A 23630-nucleotide genomic window follows, 5' to 3' on the forward strand; every position below is an offset into this window, starting at 1 on the left:
ATATCTCGAAATCACACAGATGATTAGATTGTGGCGAACGATCTTGTCCTTACCAGTTCTCTGGCCTATGACAACATTTCAGGGCAATCGGGCTAGATTTGATCGTGCCCTACTCATGCATTCTCAATTGTCCCTTCTCACATGGGGGTGATGCTTATTGCACTTGGAGATTAACATCACAAAGCCGGGCACGACTGTGGCACACGGTTTGATCTTACGGCTTGTACAGAAAATGAGGTACAGGAGGTGAAGCTATTCGAAGTTTTATGGTTAGCTATTGCCGCACGACCCTATGAACAGATATAGCTCAAGCTCCATAAGCATTCCCCTTGATTACAGCGGCTTTAACACGATGCTATCCTCACTGTTTTCTATTATCGGATGTGCGTCTACATCCGCTTTACGAGTACGGTGACGATAACGACAGGACGGACAGCAGCAAGAAATGTCGTGGCCTCAGTCATCAAATACAATATATTCTTGTATTTGTGTGATGACACCTACTTTGATAGAATTCAAACAACTACCCGCAGGAGTAGGAGGATTCAAGTGAGAACATCTGCCACTGGGGGGCGCAGTACGCAACACTTGCTACTAACCTGTGACACATCTTGTACCCCTTTATGGAGAAATAAAGTGTGCCGTATTATTCGAATGTTAACACTACTATGGCGTCGGGAATAAAGAGGACAGTTACGAGTACTCGTAACTGGTACGGCATCATGAAAACGACAGCAGGTACTGCACGTTCCAATGAAATACGATTCTCTGCTCTTCCCTATCCATTGGAACTAGCATTCGTGGTCGTCATTTGAAGCTGTAAGTCAGGTAGTCTACTGCAATGGGTCACGAAAGTCGTAGTTTGAGACACAGCGGGCAGGCACGAGATGATGAGATCGGCAAAAAATCACTTGAACTTCAATATTATTGTACACAACATGACGAGAAGTTACGCGACACACATATTTTAAATGTGGGAATAAACAGAGAATAGCTGTGCAGTGTTAGGCTGGCACATGGATACTGTGGGTTTTTCAAATATGCTCGCTTTCCGTCATCTCTCTATTGCTTGTTTGCTTCTATATGCTGTTCAAAGGTTCTCTATCTTCTCCGTCTTTTTGTAGTGAAGGGAATCTGAAGTTGGGGCCTCGTGTGATGTATGTTAGTTATGAAAAATACGCATTTTCGACACCTGGTCCTGTTTGCTTTCGGTCGAGGTCAAAAGACTGTACGGTACGGAGCTTTAAAAAGGTGTTCAAAGTTTTACAAAGTCCAGCATTGGCACGGTGGACACTTTTGAAGAAAAGTGGCTGGCGAACAACTCGTGGCTTCCTCATGAGGATAGATTTTGGTCGTCTAACTATCGAAAAACATCTTGAATGTATGTGACTTATTGAAAAATTAAGAACCTAAATGACCCATAAACTCAACAAAATGTAGAGAAAAGCGAAGTTTTTTATTGCCTATCAAGAATTCGCTTGCCGTCGCGTGACGCACGGTCACACCATGACGGACTTTTACACAAAATTGCTATGGACGACGAAACCTAGTGACTCAGTGTCAATATAATACAGAAAGAAATAGGCAGATTTGGGCCATACCCCTAAACCAAAAGTTGAGCCAGATCTCCATCCTAATGGGGCCATAGATTTGCTTTTTACTGAGATTTAAACGTATGTACTACGGCAGAAATGAAAAACAAGGCGCTCGACAGAAATGTAAATAACTCAGTTATATCAAGTGAACGAGGTTAATGGAAATAGGAAGAGCCCGATACGCACAACAACCAACCATGTGTGGTCTGGCACTGCAGTCAGTGCCAGACCACACATGGCAATGATCGTTAAAGCTCCCCCTCACGAGAATTTGAGGTGCTTTCACACTTATCCTATAATAATAAGTATATACATATAAGAAAGTATAGTTTTTTTTTTCGATTAATGACGAATGATATATGTGGCCGTACATTTGACATTGAAAAAGGTCTCAAAAACTGTTTTTCGGTACGGGTCGGAAAAAAGTTTTTCGGTACAAGATCTGAAAGTTTCTGATGACATAGAGCGGATAAATCGGAAGGTGAATAAACAATAAAAAACATATGCTAAAATTCCGGTGAAATAATGTGTGTTGCTATTATGGGAACAGCGAGCTATTTTTTTTCTGGAAACTTACTGCTATAGTATAAATAAATAGACGCTTGGAGAAATCATAGAGCCGACGTATAGTCGGCACTGACAATATGTGATTAATGATTTTACATTTTAAGGACTTCGATTCAAAAAGGTAGACAAACATGGACTGGGGTTTCAACGCAGGCCTTCTCTGTGGGATGGTTACATAAACAATAAAATCACTTGTCAGGTGAAGAATAAATTATGAGTTCTATTTCTAGTCTATGCCTGTTTACGTTGCGGGTTAACTTCTTTAGCATACGCTTATCATTCTACTTCAGTGTTACCTACCAGACATAGGCCATTTATCTTTAGATTCGACGCTGCAGTAATACATTATTCTAGTAGAACCTGATTAACATGAGACCTTTACCTACCCTAAACTCGTGTGCCTGTTTCCTTTCCGTTATATCTTAAAACTTTACGTTCTCGTAAACGCTGTGTCAAGTTGCTGCCTTTCTGTGCTCAATAAGCAAAAGAGCTATAAGTCGATCTTCGGAAACTTACTGGAGCTGCGTGTCTCTCAGTGCACTCGACAAAAGTTGTTGTTATTCCTTTAGCAAGCACTGCTCCTACATCCGGAATCATATAAGCAAGATCGGAAAATCTTCGTTGATTCTTTAGTCCTAGGCTCAAGGTGCATTAGAAGAGAGGTTATATGCCTGTATACTTCTGCTAATGGGCAGGGGATGTGTGCTTAGCATAGAAACTTCGAAACAAGTCCGAGTAGGCCGTTGGTGTAAAATTAAAGCAGTGATTTAAGAATCTTGTAAGTCTAACTGGATCGCACTTGTCTCACTAGCTTGTTGTTTACTACCTGACAAAGATTAATGGATAAATTCTGTTATTTTGTTGTATTGATAGACGAAACTACGGGGCGACCAAGCAGTGTTAAAAATGGGTGGTAACATCTTGCCGTTGGTAAGAGGCGGATTTCTCTATATCTGTAGATACTTGTAGAAAAATTCTAAACCAGCGGTGCTAGATGAGCCATCAACTCATTTATCGAAAAAAAAGTGTATCAAAAGGTAATACAGATTTCAGGCCAGTATTAAAGAAGTATATTGACCCTCTGTATTTCCGCCATGTTCGGCTGTCGTCCTTTCTCAATTTGAGCCGTTGCCCCCTTGATTGCCACGTCTGCCTCTAGTACAGCTTACAGACTGATTTAGTGTTGGTAGCGTTTACTACGCTGCAGTCTAATAGGAGATTTCTGCTGATCATGTACGTCTCCTTGTTTCAATTCTCTTAGAATTGAAACGGGTGATAGTTGCTTTATTGTTTTTTGGTTTCAAAGTTCTCTCAAATCACCGCTGGACCTAGGGTTATCTTTGTTTGTCGAAATTGTAAAAGCTCCTCGGTACGCGATCTCCTAAGGTGCACTGTAGACAATAGAGTACAGAAGGTCCTTTTACGGTTGCAATAGGATGAACGAACCGATGAAGGATCATAAGAAGCAATTCCTACAAGGGGCCTCACGAAAGAGGGTATGTGATTAGACTGGATTATGGGCCTACCATGAATTGAGATATTATTCACGTGACAGCAGCTGATTACAGATTCTGTTAACGGAAAGATGATATGGGCTTTCACAGGTAGATACACTATATCGTGTCCTTTGCGATCTCGATACATTCTGCAATATTTACCTTAGTAATAAACAGATGAAACGATCGTCGCTGACTTTTAAGGCACCAGGCTTCAGTCTAGTTCCGGGTCTTCTATTATTCCTTGCATTCATAAAGGCATGGCACACATTGGATTCATGCGAAAACCAAGCAGGATGGAGATTGGGTGAAAAAAAAAAAACTGAAAATATTGAAATGTTTTTCCACCTTTTCGTTCTACTTCGTAACTCTCCTTTGTCTAGTTTTATTTTTGTTACAAAAGCGAAGGCGCGGTCGTTGAAGTCGAATAAACAACTGCCGCTGTACTCCAATTTGCTTCCCTTATCTATCGGGTTATTCCTCGGTTGATTCAGCAGTTACCCTTCCCCCATAAGTTCGTATTGCTGAAAGCGTTCATCGACGCCAAAAGTCCACTAATTAATTTAAAGACCGACATTTCCGTCTGCATTTATCAGACTAACATTTATTCATAGGAGCAAGAAACTACTTTATTGTACCCGTTTAAAAGTTGCGCATAAATAGTTGCGCGGAACGCGAGACCCATCATCTTTATGTTTTCTGTACAATAACCCGTCACTCTGTTTTTGGAGTGAACCTGTTGTCGTCGAAGCCAGAAACTAGTTTGACAAACGAAAAACAGTTAATAGAGTTTCGATCTCTACTTGAATTACAGCTTTATACAAAAAAGGCGCGGTGAACGTTACAATACATACGCATTACATGTATCCCCCAATCAAGGAAACATTACGACGCTCTTAACGCTTTATATGCACACCACTGTATTAGTTGAAAGTAGATTTAATATAAAAATCTGCAATGCGGATAAGTTGAAAAACCCCTCAGGCATTTTTTCATTTACCATCTTCATCATATGGTACTGCAGACGTAAAGATCTTGTCCTCAAACAGACAGCAAAAGGTACACGGGATACATGAGACACGTGGGGTACATGAGGCACGTGGGTAACGTGTGTAATTTTACGCATAACGTTCGGTTATGCTATGCGTCCAAAAGGTACCATATTGGACGGCATGCATCCATCGTGTCGACAGGGACAATCGGCCAAGAGGCATTGAAAAACACTTTTTTAGATAAGACAAATGTGAAGCGAAGGTAAATGGAAGGGGGATTGTGCCTTGAAAGAGTGAAACAGAAATGAGGAAAATTGGAAAGCAATAATGTGATGAGCAGGAAAATGACAGTGAGGATGAAAAGAGGAGTAAAAGAGAAAAAGACAGGATAAAGGAAAACCAGAGATATGGCTAGTCTTGAGTATCACACTCAAGATAAGTACGATATGTATGTACATAGCTATACGTACAATAGTGTCCCAGCAGCGTTACTTCCATAAGTGAGCACCGCATATAATAGAAACGTAAAACAGGAGACAAAGTGGCGGACCAATCAAATGATGACTATCCTTTGTCGTCGAGCGGCCGAACGCTTTGCTACGCGTTCACTTTCAAAGGAAAAGATTATATGAAACAAGAAAGATAGAATGAAACAATGCTATTCTTTGATGGCTGTTGGATAGACGAGATTTGGCTATAGAGTGAGTTAAGATTTTCTTGTTTCCTTTATCATTGAGAAATATATAGTGATTCTATACAATGATATAGCATTGAACAGTGTATCTGATTTGGGAGAAGGCAGCTTAGTCAGTTACTGATTAATCAGTACTCTAACAGATTGGGGTTCGGGATGATTGAAGACAGCAAGAATATTGATTAGATTGTAGATAAAATATTCGTACGAGCTATGTTGAACACATATGTTTTAGGCGTATACCGTTACGTTTGGCCTAACCCATAATTGATACTCAAGTAATTTAGCTAATTGACCTGCCATCTGTCAGACTGATAGCGACTCATCAATAACGATACCTAATTGCCATTTTAATATAATATAAGTAGAACTCTCATGTATCATCTTCATTGCTTACCTTTTAATTCTTATTGGACCTCCTACGATTGTTCTGCCGTTTCAGGTATATGTTGTGTATATATGTCTTATACTGGCGCATTGGGCACATGAATTTATAACGGCCTTGGCCATATAGAACCATCTATCTTTGTTGATTTAGAGTTCATAAGGTCTCCAGTCTTGTCTTCCTTGGCCTTGTTTTGCTAGTTCACTTCGAGGAAGGCAAGTGAAATATCTGAGCGAACCGTATAACGACGGCACCATACATAGGTTTCGTTTTTTCAACTGCTTCATTATTGTGAAGCCTGTTACTTCATTTTGTCCTAAGGCTTCTATATGCTTCTGTCCAATACTGTACTGCGTAGCGTTTGGTTGACAACCAGCTCAGAGCTATGGAAGATGTCTGATCCAAAATCATTATTATAGCAACAAATTTTGACCCTGCAAAATTTGGGAGTTCCGCGTTACCATTTCCCTATAGCAACACTTGGCCCTCAATTGTTGGCAAACCGCGATAGTTAAAACACGTTATCGACACCTTATTGATAGCAAGTCATCAGCACTGAAAACTACTGTCTGATCCTCAGCCAGTAACTGAAAACCAACTACTCAGCTCCGATCCATTGTAATAGGTTAAAGCTATCTTGCTAGAGAAAACGCTGAGATAAAGCTCTCAGCTTCTCGTTTGCTAACAGAAACGCAAGCCTTTCTTTGCTGAATTTTCATCTTTCAACTTTCTTATATTGTATAGGGACACCGCTAAAGGTTGAGTTTTACTCAACTCTACTGGGCCAAATGTATTTCATCATTGGCACATTGCGCAGACACATGAAACGCCACCGGTTCTCTTTCTTGGATATCATGTATGAGGACATAACTTCGCTATTTCCGTTTCCGGATCATTCTATACGCCTGGCCGTGTCTTTGTGCTTTTGGCCTTTTCTATGCGCTGCTCCCGTATGGCGACTGAAGGAAGTTTCCCCTTATCATCGTCGCCTTTTTTTGCTTTTCTCCTTGTGTCTCAAGTGCTTGCACCCGTAATGGCGCAGTGTGCTTTTGTCGTCTCTCCTGAGCTTTTGTTGCTCCAGCTTTGATTTCCCTCTGCCCTCTTTCGTTAGAACTAGCGCGAAGCGGCTGAGTTGAGCCGTGCTAGTGGCGATGATGATGTCCTTTGTTAAGCCGCTACAGTCAAATCGCAGCGTCTATAGTAGCCGTCGGGCAAGATCGCCGGCGAACGCAGGAACGCGCGAGGATCATTGGAACTCAACTTTGGGTTCTCGTCAACGCCTTGACTCGCCGTATTTTCGAGAGTTCCTCAGAGGTTTCCTTTTTCTTTCTCTCTCTACTTTCGCTTAGTTTTCGAATAAGTCATCAGACCCGGAAGAAAAGCAAAGCAAAGCAAAAGTACAGATAGATCTCTTTTCCACCGTCTTCGTGGATTTCCGCCTTTTCCCTCTTGTTCTTCTGCTCCAACTCATTCAAGAAGAACGCGTACTTGCGTTCTAATTACGTACGTGAGTAAGATAGAAGACTGACCCTGTTTGTGTTAGACCGCCTGCGTTTAGTGGCGGTAGGGGGTTGAAAGGGACGGATTGTAAGGGAATAGAAAGTAATACAACTCGAATTCAGTGGCCTCAAGGGAAGACTCGAGCATCGTCAAACCGTGCGCCGACTGAGCGCCCGGGATCCTTCTACTTCTCACGGGGAAAGCCCTCGCGTAGAGTAGCGCCAGTAAAGAGTTTTTTAAACTATGCATTAGAAGTACTCAAGTATAGCCAAATGAATACAATGCCGCTGCGGTCCGAAGGTCTGTACGGTCTATAAGGGCCGTCAAGTATGTCGCATGTAGGAGGACCTAAATCCTGTATACGCAGACTGCTATGTTACGCATAGAATTGTCGTTGTTACTTTATTACCTATTCGTTATTCTTCAAGCTCTACGTTAAATTGGCCATGCTGGTTTATGATTCGAGAGTTCCATGAGGATATACGTTCTTAAGCAATTAACTGGTTAATTGCTCCAATATTCTCGACTAAAATGAACTTCAATTTAAGTTAATTGAGGACGAAGATGACGACGGCTGTGTTAAGTGCGCGAGGTGGCAGCTTTGCCCGACCATGTCTGAAGAAAAGAATCAGTGAGTCGTGGCCGTGTGCGCAATCGTTCAAGATAGTTGAATCTTCTAGTTTGTTTGTAGATTCGGTCATCCGCATACACGTATCAATGTCCTGTTACCGAGCGACTATCCGCAACGGCGTCGCCGCTGACGTAAATCCTCTTATAACAGCGAAGAGCCGTGAAAGCGGTATCAGATACATAGGCTGGAGCAGAAGGAAAGTCACTGCTGGTTTAGGCAGGAACGCGGATCGGAGTGGCTCAAAGGGAGAATACAATGCTTGAATGGTGTGGTTGGTAAGTATCATGGCCGTGGGGAGCAGCAAGTTGCAGAGTTGAAAGTCGTTTCAGCGGACTATATCAAATGAATTCTCAGGAAGGAGTCTGTCTGGGCAAGACGTCTTCGACTAGGCCGACAGACGCGAGTCGCTTTTAGTCTCTTCTGCTTGACAGACTCTTATGCAAAATTGCTCACGCACGGTAATGCATAGGGAGATAATGAAAGAGACATTCAATTTATATATAATAACACATCCACGCGCCCAAATGTACATGTGCTGGACAAGATCTTTGTCTATGTGTGTTATAGTAGGTAAGTTTGGCGTGAAGCGGTCATCGCATATGAGACAGCAGTGCATACTTAACAACGAAGAACTCGTTCATTATTTAACAGTAAGCAGTGCGTAAAAAGTTTTTTTTCGGAGAACGTTCTCGCAAGAAAATGAATATCTACACAGCGTGAACGAAAGGTCATGAGACATCAGATTTATCTAAACCTAGTTTGGAAGGCAAAGATGTCTCCTACGGAAAAATAACGTAATATAAGTCAACAACGCCGAAGTTTGGTAATTTGGGCCGGAGAGACTGATGTACGTTGCGTGTTTACGAGGCACCTCACGGCTTACTTAGAAATAGAACTTGAAGGGGCTCTAAGGCCGGAAGCTGGAGGCTGATCAATAAAATCTATAATCGACGAATGAGCTGATTCCAACCTATCAACCTAGTTCGTATATCCTAGTTCGTGCAGTACTGGAAGTTGCCTTCAAAACAATACTTCAGAAACATATTAGATGCGTATCGTTGCTTTACGTAACAGAATACAATTAAGCCAAAAAGATTTTCGTTCAGAAAAACAGCTCTCGACTTCAATAGACATCGCTTAGAAACTCGTCTCTATAACTCCACTTTCACGTACCTTATCGTATGCATTATCTACCCACGAAACGTAAAAGCTGTAGTAATATAAATAAGTCCATATTGATCACTATGCCGCGTATAACATTAGCCTAAAACTATCATTACACCAACCCGCGTGGAAGAGAAAGCCTTGTCGAGGGAACTTCGCGACAAGAATAGATCCGTACTATTGGTTCGGTGCGCATATACGACAGATACATGAAGTTCCGCCGAGCCTTACTCGAAAGGTTTCAAAAAAAAAAACAGTAAACATTTTATGCGTTAATCTGTCTCTTTAGTAAATTAAATGAAATAGTTATTTTCAATTTTGGATTTTATGCAATCGCTCTATGTGTGGATGTAAACAAAACCATCCATCCGACAGCGTCCGTTCAGCAAACGCCAACGATTTCGTCGATACTCTATTAATAAGCTAACGCAGAACAACTATTTATGACGTCCTTCTCAGAGCACCATGACGAATACGCACCTTCGTCGGGCGATATTGGCGTAGTCCGTACGCTGGAACCAGCGTTCCGTGACAGAATCATCATATTAACACTGTATTAAGTCTATATTTAAGTTTCCATCCCTGATGATTTTTTGCTTCACAATGGTTGAACCATGTCGGTTATTAGCATAGGTGTTAACGCATTCAGCAATTGGGAAACGTTATTTTTTTTACCGTTCCTACCGCCACTATCAACGACAACGATAACAATCGACAAAGAAGGGCTATCCAATAGCGATTCTAACTCATATTTTCTTCCCACCTTTCTTGTTATGCTTGTTCCTCAAGTGAAGGATTGTCACGGATTGGGTTTAGTTAAACCCACATTATTGCAACAGATGGATGCTACACGCTCTCGGGTACCGCCACAGCCTGATCACGACCCCTCCGAGGGGGATCTGAGGAAGCCAGCTTGCTCTTATGGATATCAGCCTTTTGTTTTTCATTGCCCGCTCCTACATCTTTGCCCTTCTCTGACTCCCTTTCTGTTTCGTTTTGCCCGTCTTTTTCTTTCTGTTCTTTGACGATGCCTGTTCGCGTCGGAGTTGTGACCACGTGAAAATTTTGCCCTTTGTCAGGTAGCTACTATCACCGCCACCGCGCTCACCCAGGGAATTTCTTCTCGATGACAATCTGGTCACACGTGCAAAACTGTTATTCCAAGTAGCTACTTTTGGCAGGTGCATACAGCCGGTTTACGGTCGGTATCTGAAACAACAGGTGACAGATGTTAGGACATATGGGTAAATGAGTTCGTAGTTCGGAACAACCGGGACCAGCTCTCGAGTTTGTTCTCTGCTCGCGCAATCCTTGAAACACGCATTGAACAACGTTGTCAGTTTATGGCAGCGACGTCAAGTCACTGCCACTTCGCGGTAACTCTCAGTCGCCTGACAGACGGAAAAACAACTCAAAAAGGTGCCAAAAAAAAGTATTCGATTCCTTTCCAGAAGCAAGATCATAATTTTATCAAAATGAAAAGGTGAAGCACTTATTTTTTTGCGTCTTTTCTTTATGCCACAGAAATGATGCTTGAAAAAGGAAAATTTAATAGTAACAAATATTATCATAAGATTCACCGTAAGAGATTTTACCGTCTTCGACCGATATAGAAACTTATAAACTAATCGCAATGGCTAGAAGCTTAATGTCCCGTACCTTATGTTGAATGATCTATTCTAAGTATTAGAAGGGAGCCAGTTCATCCAAATCCAGACAACATTCTCATCACAACGGAAAACAATGCGTCACTAATAACCAACATCATCATTTGATTAAACGTCAGCTTTTATGCAAAATTTTCGTGTTGGGCTAAACAGTAATAACGCCATAAGGAATCAACGGCTTACATTTTTAGCAATTTATAGAAAATCTGCTGAAGATCTAGTTTTTCTTAATTTACGGTAGCTTACTTCGATGACGGTAAACTTTATGTTTAAAAACCGATATAATTTTGCAGGTAAGCTAGAAGATACTAAGTAAAATTTACATTTGAAGGGCTCAAACATTTATCAAAATGGCTGAAAAACCATTCTTGACAGATGTGATTGATTTTTTTAATGCATAAATTAACGGTCATTTGAAAGGGAACAATATCAGCTACCAACTGGACCGTCGCAAAGGCCTATTGCATCTGCTTACGTCCCTTGAACTTTTTAGTAGCTTACATCTCTTCTTTCTTCTTCGCACGTAGCGTATCTGGACGACACCTACACAAGTGTTGGACCCACCGTTATCGTTTGACCCACATTACTACTGGGAAGTTATTTGCCGATTGACGAAGGAATATTTCAAATATGATTAATGGATGTTTTAAATTTAATTGTAAAATTTTTGTGACCCCAATTAAACAGATGGGCGACAACGTTCGCTGGGTCTGAGGCGAGATGGGGCAACAGGTTTTTTTTTAACCAAAACTTAAAACAATTGTAGGATTCCGAGATCGTTCCAGCTAAGGCTGCTATTATATACATATGGTAAGAAAAAAAAAAACTAATATATTGATTTGGTGATAACAAAGATATTCTTCTATGAGAAATGATTCGGATCCGTTCATGTCGACTTGAATCACTAAAGCTCTATCCATAGGCTATCAGTCGCAGTAGTTCATTGTGGTAGAAAAACGCATTCTGCAGACAGGGTTTAGCGGCAGTCTAGATCTATTCTAAAGTGTGGATAAGACTCGTGTATGATGATTTTATTTTTATTTTAGCGATAATGCAGATATTCTCTATAGACACTTGGGTTATAATTAGAATTGGCTGAGTCAGTGAGTGGACGGCCAACTTTCTGCTCGAGTTCGAAACCCGCTTGAAATCCTGCCAACGACGCATGCAACATGCGTGAATCATTTTCTATACATACAGAGATTTGGATATGGTGATCCGGCGAGTTTTCGTTTATGTCTGACTGGACATATTCTTACTAAAATGTATCAAATTTGTGTTAACATCATTGGGCTTCTTATTTTCCCCGATTTATAAAAGCCTAAGTAGCACCCGAAGATTCATGCAGAATCAAAGATAGAAGAAGCAATTTAAGAAGAACCACTTTATAGTCAGTGTTGTCGTTGTCAAGTCTGCCAAGACCATGCGCCGTCCCGACATAGGATCTCTATTCAGAAACGAGAATGGAATGAGTCAACGCCATAATGCCGTAATGAGATAGCCAACCTTGAGGATAGTTGTGGGTATCGTATTAGAAGATCGTTTGCCCTGACCTTGTCAGCCAGCTGCAAAGCTTTATAGTAGAAGGTCAGTCGATAAGTAGTCTGATGAAAATTGCTCGCAGTAAGCCCAATTCTACATGATACTAACAAAATACACCAATACGGCCATTAAATGCTATTGTGATCTGAAGAGACGCGGCCAAGCATGTGTACGGTGTAATGTTTTGTACTCAAATAGCCTGAGCGAGCCATTGGATTGCATTTACAAGCTTTTCTATTTTACTGCTTAAATGTTCACATTCATTTAATAATAATAATAACAACAAAAATGAATTTTCATTGTCGATCTATTTGTCCTCTATTTTTCGTTTTTTCGTGGACTGTGTTTAATTTTTTATACCGTTTCTCCATTTGGGAAACGCACGATATCTGCCACTAATTGAAACCTACACAGCAAATGTCCAGATATGCGCTCGTGTTAATTATTTCCTAGTTGCTACGCTGAAAGCCACGTAAGTGTGTGTACGGGCCTATTCGCATTCAGGGACGAATAATGAATCTTATGCTGTCGCCATTTTGTGCATACATATATATATATATATATATATATGTATATAAGGCGCATAGATAGACGTCTGTTACAAATGGGAAAAAGGCTCCGGTTAGCGACGTGCCCTTCATTCGTCCCCTCTACGTCACGTGCTTACGAAGGGAAATACGTATACGCAACTATTCAAAGCAAGATAGTAAATTCTAGCGTTTATTGTAAGCTAATTTATCAAGCCAAGGACACTAATTATGTGGAATCTACCTTTCGTAATACCCTTAGCTTTACATTCACGGTTCTTAAAGTCAATGACAATGCATAGAAAAACATTAAACGTAGAGGACGTAACGAATACGCAATATGGGTGCTTTAACTAAATCCGTACTAGATGACTACAGCCATAAACGATATCGAGCAAAAGGTGATCGTGTAAAGACTACGATATTTAGGTCATGTATCGTGCCTATCAAATTGCCTCAACTCACTACATTTTTACATGTCTGTGCATTTCATCGTTGATACTCTACAGGAAAGAACTGTTTACGGATGATACCGAGGAACGTTGATATCAAACATCCATACGTAAAAGTCAGTGATGCTTTGCCATCGTCGCCCATTTCGCCATTACGAACTGATTAAAAGTCCCAAAAAAACTAGATAGAATAAGTGTCTTTTTCTTAATTAACTTTAAGTCAACTTATCCGTTTCAATTATAGGAGGGAACTAACTGCATGTGTATCCGTCTGAGGAAGTTGTCCTCGTGATGGTGCAGTGATTACGTGTTTCTTTTCTAAAATTAAAGTCATATAGTAATAAGATGGTCCAGATTCTGAATCAGGGGTGACCCCTTCGTTCTACGCTAGAAAAGGCCAATCGTTTGAAATAGCCCTCGGCGATAGTAACCGAACTCGGAATATCATTATTGACCCCAATAGGTGCAAGAGTTAAATGGGCAGCACCTTTTGTCGACCGCTAATCCTGCCCTATCTATCACCTTATCCGCCTCCATTCTTTTGATTCGATTCACGTCAGAGCACTTGCAATCGCCAGCTAATGAGATCTTTCAACATTTCGTCATTCGCAAGGCACCTATTCTTCTATTGAGTAACCCACTGTCGGCTTGTCCTTTGGCAAAAGTGTACCTTTAACGGCCTTGGCAACCTGCAACGCTGTTCACGACAGCATCCGAACTCTTTGTAGCATCGTACGCTAAGGCAAGCCGTGTATTCATCGTTTGAAGTGCTATTCAAACCAGAGACAGATTTCTCACGCAAACACTTCCCTAGGGATAAACACGAACGCAAAGCATGTATACGTTCACGTTATATTCGCTCACAACTGCATGGACGCCCCTTGAACCGATCAATAGCGTTCCCTACCTGACGAATTGATTGTCGTAAGGTTAAACGCTTCATGCCCGTACATCGAGAAATGGAAAAGGACAACGTTTACAATACGCTTAACATGATCGGCTTGGCTCGCGGTCGTAAAGCGCGCTGCAGTTAATCGTTGACGGTTATCGTGCTACCGGAAACGGTGACGTCAATAGCTTCCAGAGGTTGGATGTGGTGATGACCATGCTGGCGGCAGAAATCGCGGCCGAGCCCAATTGGACTATGGTAAATAGTTCGAAGTCGTCCGGTTTGAGTCGCTTATTCGCCCTTGTCGGCAACTATTGTGTTGCCTAAGGGCTGATATCGAACGAATAATACGGACTAACTAATAAACGAAGTTAACTCTTATTCGAAAGTAAGATGACTCGGTGGGCTAATTTGAATATGGAAAAATCATGTCACGAGATAGTGTATAGGCTATTTATATTTGATTTGTTTCCCTTTGAAACAATTTCACCGGCTGTAAAAATAATAATAATAAGGTCACAGTTGATGGGAAAATGATAATAGTTGGTGTGGAACCCTTTGCCAACAAATGAAAGGAACCTTTATAAGCAAAATGTTTTGTTCGATGTTCTGTGCATCCCAATGCAATAACACATGAACTTCAGAGGGCAAGCTCAAGCATACGGGAGGTGGTCGAATTTTCATTAAATTCTCTACTATAATCATGGCATTACGTCGTCATCCTTAACGCTACAAGAGGGCAAATATATGCCCTATATATATATATATATTTCCATTCAGTGCCGTGCTCGATGTCGGATCGCGCCTAGCTTTGTTTGTCTTGATAATTTTTTCTTCGGATATATAATTCTTCAGTGATGATTATTGCATGAATGCAAAATTGCGGATTACGTATTCACAAGCCAATTGCAGATTTCAACAGCTTTGACTTATCGAATTGTAGCCAATTTTATGTTGTAGAACGTGTACGAATGATAGTGATTTTTCTATGGCGGTGTCAAGACCTAAACCAAGAACCTAACGCTCGTTGATTGTATGCAGTCTCCTTTAACAGTTATATCGGGAATAATTGCTTCAATAAGAAAGGTACGAGAGCCCGGAATTTGACCAAATTTTTCTATATTCGACAAATTGGTGCACTACAGCTCTTTTTTAGTTGTGCCACCGAGTAGTAGTATGCATATATACGTATACGTGTGTACGTATTGCGCTAAATATACGTACAGGCATACGTACGTATATGTAGCGCAATAAAGGTCGTTTAGTACTAGGACAGCCATTATTTTGGGTCTGTTAAATGTAAAGGCGATATTGCGACCAACAACAGTGTCACTCTATGGAGACATTCCCACTCTCACGTAGCTTGCTGTTTGAAATGTCAAAAAAGCTACGCTTTCAAGGAGTTTCGAAATTGAATGTATTCCATGGAAATGAAATACGTTAACATCGCTCTTAATAAACATTTCACCAGCGCTACAGCTTCCTTCCACCAGCGACCGCGGACAGCGCAGCTACCAGTATCACATTATTTAACCTAGCCACCGGTACCCGTAGAAAACACCAGCACGCAACAACCATTCCTAGGCCGGACAGTTTTCCAGACAAATCAGTCTGACAGATTCTGCCCAAGGAACTTCACAGGCCTGAGATATATGTTAGTCCCGTGCGACCTACTCTAGGTAAGCACCGGTCAGCAGTTTCTCTCACTCGGAGGTCGTTACTAACTAACTTATCAGTAAATCCTCTGCCCACCACGTCGACCTCCACCAGAAACTGGTTTGATAATTCAACCAGGTCGTCCATACAATTAACAGTTTCTCTATCGTTTGAGAAATGTGTGAGTAGAAGTACGTGTGGTACAACAGGAGCATGCCCGCAAGCCGTTTCGACGTCCTGTACAAATATTGATAACCAATTATCATTGGAAAGCAACACTTTGTACACCTTTGTGGGAGGCTGTGTAATCGAAGTACGGTCGAGTAAACATGCGATCTCTAGGTGTTTTTTTCGCCAGTTTTACACATTGGATGCATGTGAGGCCTTCCTCGGTCATCATGTCGTCATATGATTAGGTGGGCATTCGCGGAACTCAAACGAGCGAGGGGGGGGGGGGACGTCGATATGCCCTATATTAGGTTCAATGTGCTGTTAGACAGTACTCGCGCCGGGTCGAGTACTTAACCTACACTAGGAACGTTTAATTACGAGCATTCTTTTCGTCTTCGTTGTCGAGAAACTTTTTTGATTTAACACTGCCCGTTACCTTATGTTAGTTACCTGAGATTCGAATCAACTACGATTGCTGAAGAAGTTAGCAAACATCAGCCCAGTGGTCTAAGGTGGACCAGAATTGGAAATATCCATAAGGTGATCAATAATAGGGATAATAAAAAGCATAGTAACTATTAATATCTCTATTACTACGATTCATCCTTTCTTTTTCTCTTAATTATTCTTATGGTCATTGTTATTAAATAAACAAATAATATACTTATTCGTGATCGACTTGTTCAATTTGGTCATTAACAATTCAGTTACTGTCGCCAAGAACTCCACAAACAATTCCCTAGATTAAAGTTGATCTGCCTCTTAAATCTAGATCAGCAAAATCTGATTGCCCCATTGGGCAACACTCAATACAGGTGCATTTCTTCTGTCAAAACCATCGGCCCCACACTGCCGGTCCATATACATCAGTCGACTCAATACGACCAGATGCTAGAAGGAGCACAGGTCCTTTTTCTGTGTGTGTTTTTTTTTCTGACTTGCCCAAAAACGCGCGACTAATCATACCTCCATCTTTCAGGTAACCTTAAAAGGACGGTAGACGCGGGCAACCTATTTTAAATTTACCGCCACGCCCACTCTTGCATCAGGCGGGATGTTCGAAAATACTTAAAACGCGATTATTGGTCGAGTCGTAACGAAAATACATCGATACTAATGCACCCGCTCGTACAGCTGCGTTGCAGACGGTTTGCAGCATATTACCAAACATCTAAAGAACTGAATGGATAAATTTGTGTGCGCTCTGGTCGCTGTCCGCTACATGCCGAATCAGATAGAAATCGTCATATAGCTTTTACTCGCTTACTGCACTAAATAGCATAGAGCTGCTGATGCTTACGTCCTCGCCCATAAAATGTCCAAAGTAACCCCGTTCGCCGGCTGTAACAAGTTAGAAGTCTGCGCCCCCATCTGACTCCAACGCGGGTTATGGACACTAAATACGCTTTGTAGCTCTTTGTCATTTTGTAGATGGATAAAATACTTAAAATTCAAACGGAGAACCTGGGAAGAACTTATCTATACTTGTCGCTCCTTAAGAATATTTCGGTGTTATGCCTATCCAAGTTAGTGAGTCAGCATAATTTTAACACCCACTACGATTGGGTTAGTTTCATCTTAACACACTTTGTCGGGGTCCTTCGATTAGACCCTTCATAGCGACCTCAGCCGTGGAAACGCCATCAGCAGTCTACAAGATATTCACTATCCACGCGCTATTCCCGTCTCTAAGTAACGCCAAGGAGCGACCCAGAACTAAAGCCGATTTCGTCAACGCCAACATTCGCTATAAAAAACATGCCGATGAAACGACCCGGGATACTTAGACCCTCGAGGCTACCGTGCCCGTTCCTTGTCTCTGACCTGCTATGAGTCCCTCAGTTCGCTTAGCCTGTGCTCGATATTCCCGGCTCTTGAGTTTAGAGTTTGTACAGCATTTTGTATGCGTCGCCCAAGGTGCAACACGTCCAATCTGCCTGCCCTGTTCCTGAACCAAGCCGTCAGCTGACAGCTGCCTACCGGCGCGAGGCAGGGCAATTTAATCAATGTGTAGTTGAATAATCCTCTTTGAACTCAATCCCGGTTTCATTTGGTCTCTGTCTCTAACGAAATCTGTTTATGCTACTGCATATTGCGCGGCCTCTAGTAGATCGTTGCCTTATCAGATAAACAATGTCTGCTCAGCAAAATCCACTCACTGCTTATTGGCAACACCGGAACTACAGAGGATCTGCTGTCTGAAATGATCACCATGAATGGACCATATAGCTGGTAGCAGTAATAGCAATTGTAATCGTACTGCTACTCAGCGGTACTGGTTTTGCTGGTATCACTAGTTCGGATATTCAGTCAGAGTCAGTGGGGTTCTCTGAGCACCCTATTGTCTATTGTCGTTGACCGCTGCTGTTAAAATGACAATACAAAATCCAGTGCGTATATGTGGCATCTCGTGTTGCCCGGACTAATACACGCGATGATTTATTTTGGAAGGGTGCATTGAGAGTGCCTGTTGACGTGATTTAGACGGCTTCTACGGCTTATCTATGGGTCACGCAAGCGTGTTGGTTGACTATGTCTTAGAAAAGTTTGTGTCACTTAACTCAAGTTAGAGATAGAAAAGCGCTGCTTGGATTTTGAATGTGGCCTCTTGCCACATGTAATGTATTATGGACAGGTAAAGGTATAATTAACAATCGATATTTCGCTAATCAATTCCTAAAATCTATATGGATATTATTTTTCCATTCGTATATGTAAACCTTTGTATACTGCCATGTAACACGGATTACTAAAAAGAGGCAGTCTTGGATAAAAGCGACAATTTAGTTCAATTGAACCATCTACCCAAGTAGTGGCGGCTAGTAGACAGGACCCTCAATGGACATCCACCATTGTTCAGATTTCATCAAAAATCATTTAGATTCCTCAATCAAACCCTATCTGAGACGATGAATTAGTGAGTCAATAGTCTTTGCGGCGGTAACGCACCTACTTAGTAAACTTTGGGGGACTTAAGGTGGTAAACCCATGTTGTCCTTCGCTGATAGGAGCTAGCTTCTTAAAAGCAAAACCGGACGCAAAACTCGGATCATTTATCCAATTAACTTTATAAAATGATTTACGATGCGGTGCTTCTTCAAAATACCTGACGCAGTTTGTTCGCGGTAAGAAATCAATGGATAAATAAATTTTAAAGGATGGCACGTCCTTGGCAGACTCATTCTAGATTCTAAGCTCAAATCCCTTCCCCGTTAGTTATTATTCTTCAACACGAATTGTCCGTCTTAACGAAATCGCTATGAGCAACGACGAGTTTTGCCATGAGTGTCGCTTTCTTTGTTGTTTTGTACAAACCAATTCAGCGTTCTTTTGTCTTCAGTCACATACATTCACATACACCATAGAAAAGTTTGACAAAACACACGAACAGCAATTCCCAGTAAAGCCTTCTAGTTTGACGTATTTGTCTATTATCGATCGTCGTAAGCTATACTCGTCAACAATTATACGCTGGCTGTAACGATCCCCTCTGATTCTTTTGCTTTCATCCCTTTCCTTGCACGCTTCCTTAACCTAACCTATTTGGTCCTTATGCGTTGTATGCTTTATCGGCCTAGTCGGTCCGGCAGGTTATTTTCTGTCGCTTTACATCCCTCGACGCCTCCTTACGCCCCTGTAGAATCCGTTGTTCCGCTCATACTTTATTCCCCTCGGTTATGTCGACACGGGCCAGAAGGACGAATCAACATAGCAGAAGCTAAAATTGGCAGCGGGCAGTCGCCAAACGATTAACTTAATGCAATCGTGAATGGTCAAGTCCCAAACCCGAAAAGCACATACGTTAGTCTACTTTCGTGTATGTAGTATAAGTCGAATGATTACTGCCCTAAGTGTTTCCGCCTGTTAGCAATGGTAGCGGTAGCATCTTGTTTGTGCGTGGGGGGGGGGGGGGTGTTTAGTAACTGATACGGTAGAACTTCAGTAGCTAAGGTGTTGCAGGGAAGAAGCAGACTGAGACGGAAGGTGGGGCGGCAAAATGGAAATCAGGGAGCGCCTCTGGGCAAGGATGAGAAGCTTGGAAACGTGATGATTGAAGTTTTAAGTACGGCGTGAGCCGGTGACAGAAGCGGTGAGGACGAGTGACGAAACTAATTCACGACCGTTAATGACTGAAAAGCCACGCTTGTAGCTTTCTAGCCTACAGAGCGGGCAAGTAGGATGTGACAACGCGTATTTTCAAATGTGTTTGTCTGTTTGGTGTATTGGTAGTGTTTCAGCTTGAGGCTGATAGCATAGTGCATAATGTATCTGATTGCTAACATAAACGCATGATCATCTAGGCTTCAATCCAGAATGTACACATTTCACAAGTAGTGGCTTAAATTCCAGACGGACACAAAAAACACTTCAGTACTCCAGTAAAGACTTGTCGCCTTCGCCTAAAGGTCATTGCGCTGCGTAAAAGTCAGCGGGAGGGGGGTAGTATGATATACTAGCTATGCCTCCTCTCCTTCACGGCGTTTCTGTGGAGGAAGCTTCCGATGTGGTTTTTACGATGGCACCACTGCTTTAAGGCATGCTTCTGTAAACGTTACTTGTCCGGATTTGAGTTCTATTATTGTCGCGTAATGACAACGCCAAATAGAGAGGTAGGCAATAGTCAAAAAGACGTGTAGCCTTTTTGACGCTGCCAGTTGACTCGGCAGACGTCTACGCACCGAAACTTTGTGCAACTAAAAATGATGAACGGAACAGTCATAGCGCTTGACTTTTCAGCACTGGTAGGTTTTGGTAAAAGTTTTCGTTTTCATGAACGAAAAGCAAAAAGGCCAATTCATTCTTAACTATAATTACACAATAATTATTTCCGTACAATGTTACGTATCTAATATTACACGCGCAGCATTATTCAATTGCCATTATACAGGCAGAGGAATCTGGCGAAGTTCGAAGTAGCGGCGTGTAGTTCAAAGGTTAATTAATTTAGCTAGAAAGTACTCAAGTTTTCTAGAAATTTATACGAGAAAAACTGAATGAAACGTGAACGATTAGAACGTTTCAAGGATCAAGAATAGAACGTAGAAAACCAGCGAGAAGGTAACCAGGTGCCCTGTCGCAATCGAGATAAATTTTACAGAAGTAGAGTCTGGAGTCTGGGAGCTCTGTCGGTCAAAACTAGCACTTTACATGTACTTTATTATATTGCATAGGCACTCAACATTTAGAAGCCATGTAAAAAAATGTCTCCCGTGAATAAACTTTATGCTAGTTAGAAATGCGTGTGGTATAGCCTACGTACAACTTGCGGAATTTTAATCAACAAAAAACCTACGTTGAACTCTACGGTCATCATAAACATAGTATGGTTGAATTTTTGCTACCAGCCATAGAAAAACTAAGCGAGAGAATGGCGGGCGTCACCCTGGAGAGAAATTGAATTCGGTAGCATTGTCGATTAGGTTCGGGCATAAGAATGATGGCCGTACTTGCAACTTACCTCAGGGGCACCTGCTACTATGAAATAGTGGCGGAAAATTTAAAAAAAAAAAAGTGAATGCAGCTCGCGATATTGAGTTCCTCAAGAGACCCATAGAACGCTCGCACGGCGATCGAACGCGCGCAGCCTGGTTACTTGGTGGCAACGACGCACTTCATTGTCATGCTTCACTTACTGAATGAAGCAAAAGGATACCCAACGATAGCTTCAACCCGCTAATTCCCCCGATCTAGGTTTGTGTGATTATGGAGCATTCCATGTCCTAAAAAAAACAAGTGGTAGGTAAGCATATTCCATTATCGATTTTATCAGGAAGCCATCGGTGGAAATATTAAAAATAGAAGCTCAAATAATAAGTGCTTGGCCGTCCTGAAGTTGTCTCTTAGTTGAAGAAAAGCTAGAGCGTCTTTAACATATATTAATAAAAGCCTAGCTATTGCTCGTTGTGTATTGTTTACAAAACAAACAGAGTCGACGGAGCTTACTACATAAACATGATGCACTAGTCAAGCCATTATTATTATTAGCTAATGCATATATATATATAACATCATAAACATATGTTTATGTATTGATTCCATTGCTTACTGTATAGCCATTTAAAGTAGTCACTAGCGATATTGTAAACTGTTCGGTTCGGCGTACGACCCGCAGTATACATGGGCGAGACCACCCCAATTCTACCGTATTACCTTTTCTCTAATGACAAACCTTTTGCACTGTAAGTACCTCCGGGATAGCTGGCAAAGAACCGCACTCAGGATGACTCAGATTGGGATACTGGCAGAGCCTGTTGATATAATGAAGAGATCGAGACAGAAATGCAAAGAAAGATTGCCCGGGTGGCAACGGTTCCAACGATAAGCAAAATGACCATTAACAACTATCTCTTAGAATGTTCGAACTTGATAACGCGGCACTTCAGTGGAAGCAGTGGCCTCTTCAACTCCCATTAAAGTCACAGTGTGCAAACGGTTTTAGTGAAAGTTGGGAGGAGAAGATACAATAGTTAGTAAAAATGAGCAAGTAACGTGATTTCAATCAGCAGATCCCTATGTGTGAAGTTCGGAGTTTGTGGGTGAAGCATTTACGCTAAGCTTCTATGAAAAAGTGAAATACGTAGATTGGGGCAAACTTCGTTGTTTTTTTTACTCCTTGAAAAGGGTCGCTTGATATTTAGAGTTTCCGTCGTATTTTTTTACTCTTCTTCGCCCCGCATTTTATTTGTCTGCTAGTTTGGGAAAATAACGATTCTAAAACTTTTAAGTGACTATTTTCAAACTATCAAGTACTTCTCACCATGTATGTACGATATATTAGGTGATTTAGAATAAAATACGATGATGAGATCTTCGCAGATAACTCAAAGTGCGAAGATACAAAGTTATACAAAAAAGACCAATTCAATGCATTCATCCATTAGCCCAATGTATATGTTATCACCTAAAGAACCTTCTGGTACATAATAGGCCCACGAGGGTTAAATGAAACGACATGAACGTGTAAGCAAACAGGTACAACAACGTTTTCGTGTGTTTTTTTTTTTATCAACTGAGGCTCGTACTTCCTCGTTCCGCGAAATTTTTTCGTGCGGTCCCGCTGTAATGTAGATTATGTTGCAGTTGACGTTATGGGCTAGATCCCGAGCTAGATCTAGACGCGATTCGATCCGTTATGGACAAACCCTCCCGATGCGCGTCCCTAAGTATCCAGCCGGACCTAAAGTGGCGTGGTAGTCGGTAAAGACACGATTGCAATAGCAGCAACAGTAGAAGACTTGGAATACATTAGAATAATCGAAATCCATATAAAAACAAAGGTTGGACATGTTTGAATTACATACGCGCCAGGATATCCCGGACCTACTGTTAGCAAAGCTATATTTCTTTACTATTAGATTTTTATCTGGTTCAGTAGCAGGGAAGAAACGATTGAGCCCAGACAAAAATATCCTCGACAAACCACTGGAATAGAGAAACGTTTAGGATATGGACTAAAGGATTATTTTAAAACAGTTTCTGTATAACTAATTATCAATGTTATCATGATCAGTGTATGGCAATGCCGAGTACAGGTAATGGTATTGACAGGATCATAGTAATTCGCCTAATATCCGTTTTGATCCATGACTCGAGTGAGAAAAGCCGAAAAGCCACGAAATTAAATATACTTTGGAATATAATTAAATTAAATATATGTCTGAGTGAAGAGCGCTAAGAAAAATTAACTAAATCGTGTGCATAG

At 41.4% G+C, this 23630-nt stretch overlaps 1 protein-coding gene across 4 annotated transcripts in view; it reads right to left on the bottom strand.

The window, feature by feature from the left end:
* LOC111249948 (uncharacterized) overlaps positions 1-23630 on the bottom strand; it is an 82592-nt gene that overhangs the window by 14282 nt on the left and 44680 nt on the right. The window contains exon 3 of one of the 4 annotated variants that reach the window (XM_086987200.1): positions 9788-10233. The exons of 1 other annotated variant lie outside the window; for it this stretch is intronic. The gene's annotated coding sequence lies outside the window, so the exon portion shown is untranslated. Of the gene's footprint in view, positions 1-5741; positions 9047-9146; positions 9254-9787; positions 10234-23630 lie in introns of those variants that run through there. 2 more of the 4 variants (XM_086987199.1, XM_022804436.2) reach the window with 2 other exon arrangements.

Source organism: Varroa destructor, unplaced genomic scaffold, assembly GCF_002443255.2.
Source record: "Varroa destructor unplaced genomic scaffold, Vdes_3.0 BEIS01000004.1, whole genome shotgun sequence".
In the NCBI taxonomy this organism is placed as follows: domain Eukaryota; kingdom Metazoa; phylum Arthropoda; class Arachnida; order Mesostigmata; family Varroidae; genus Varroa; species Varroa destructor.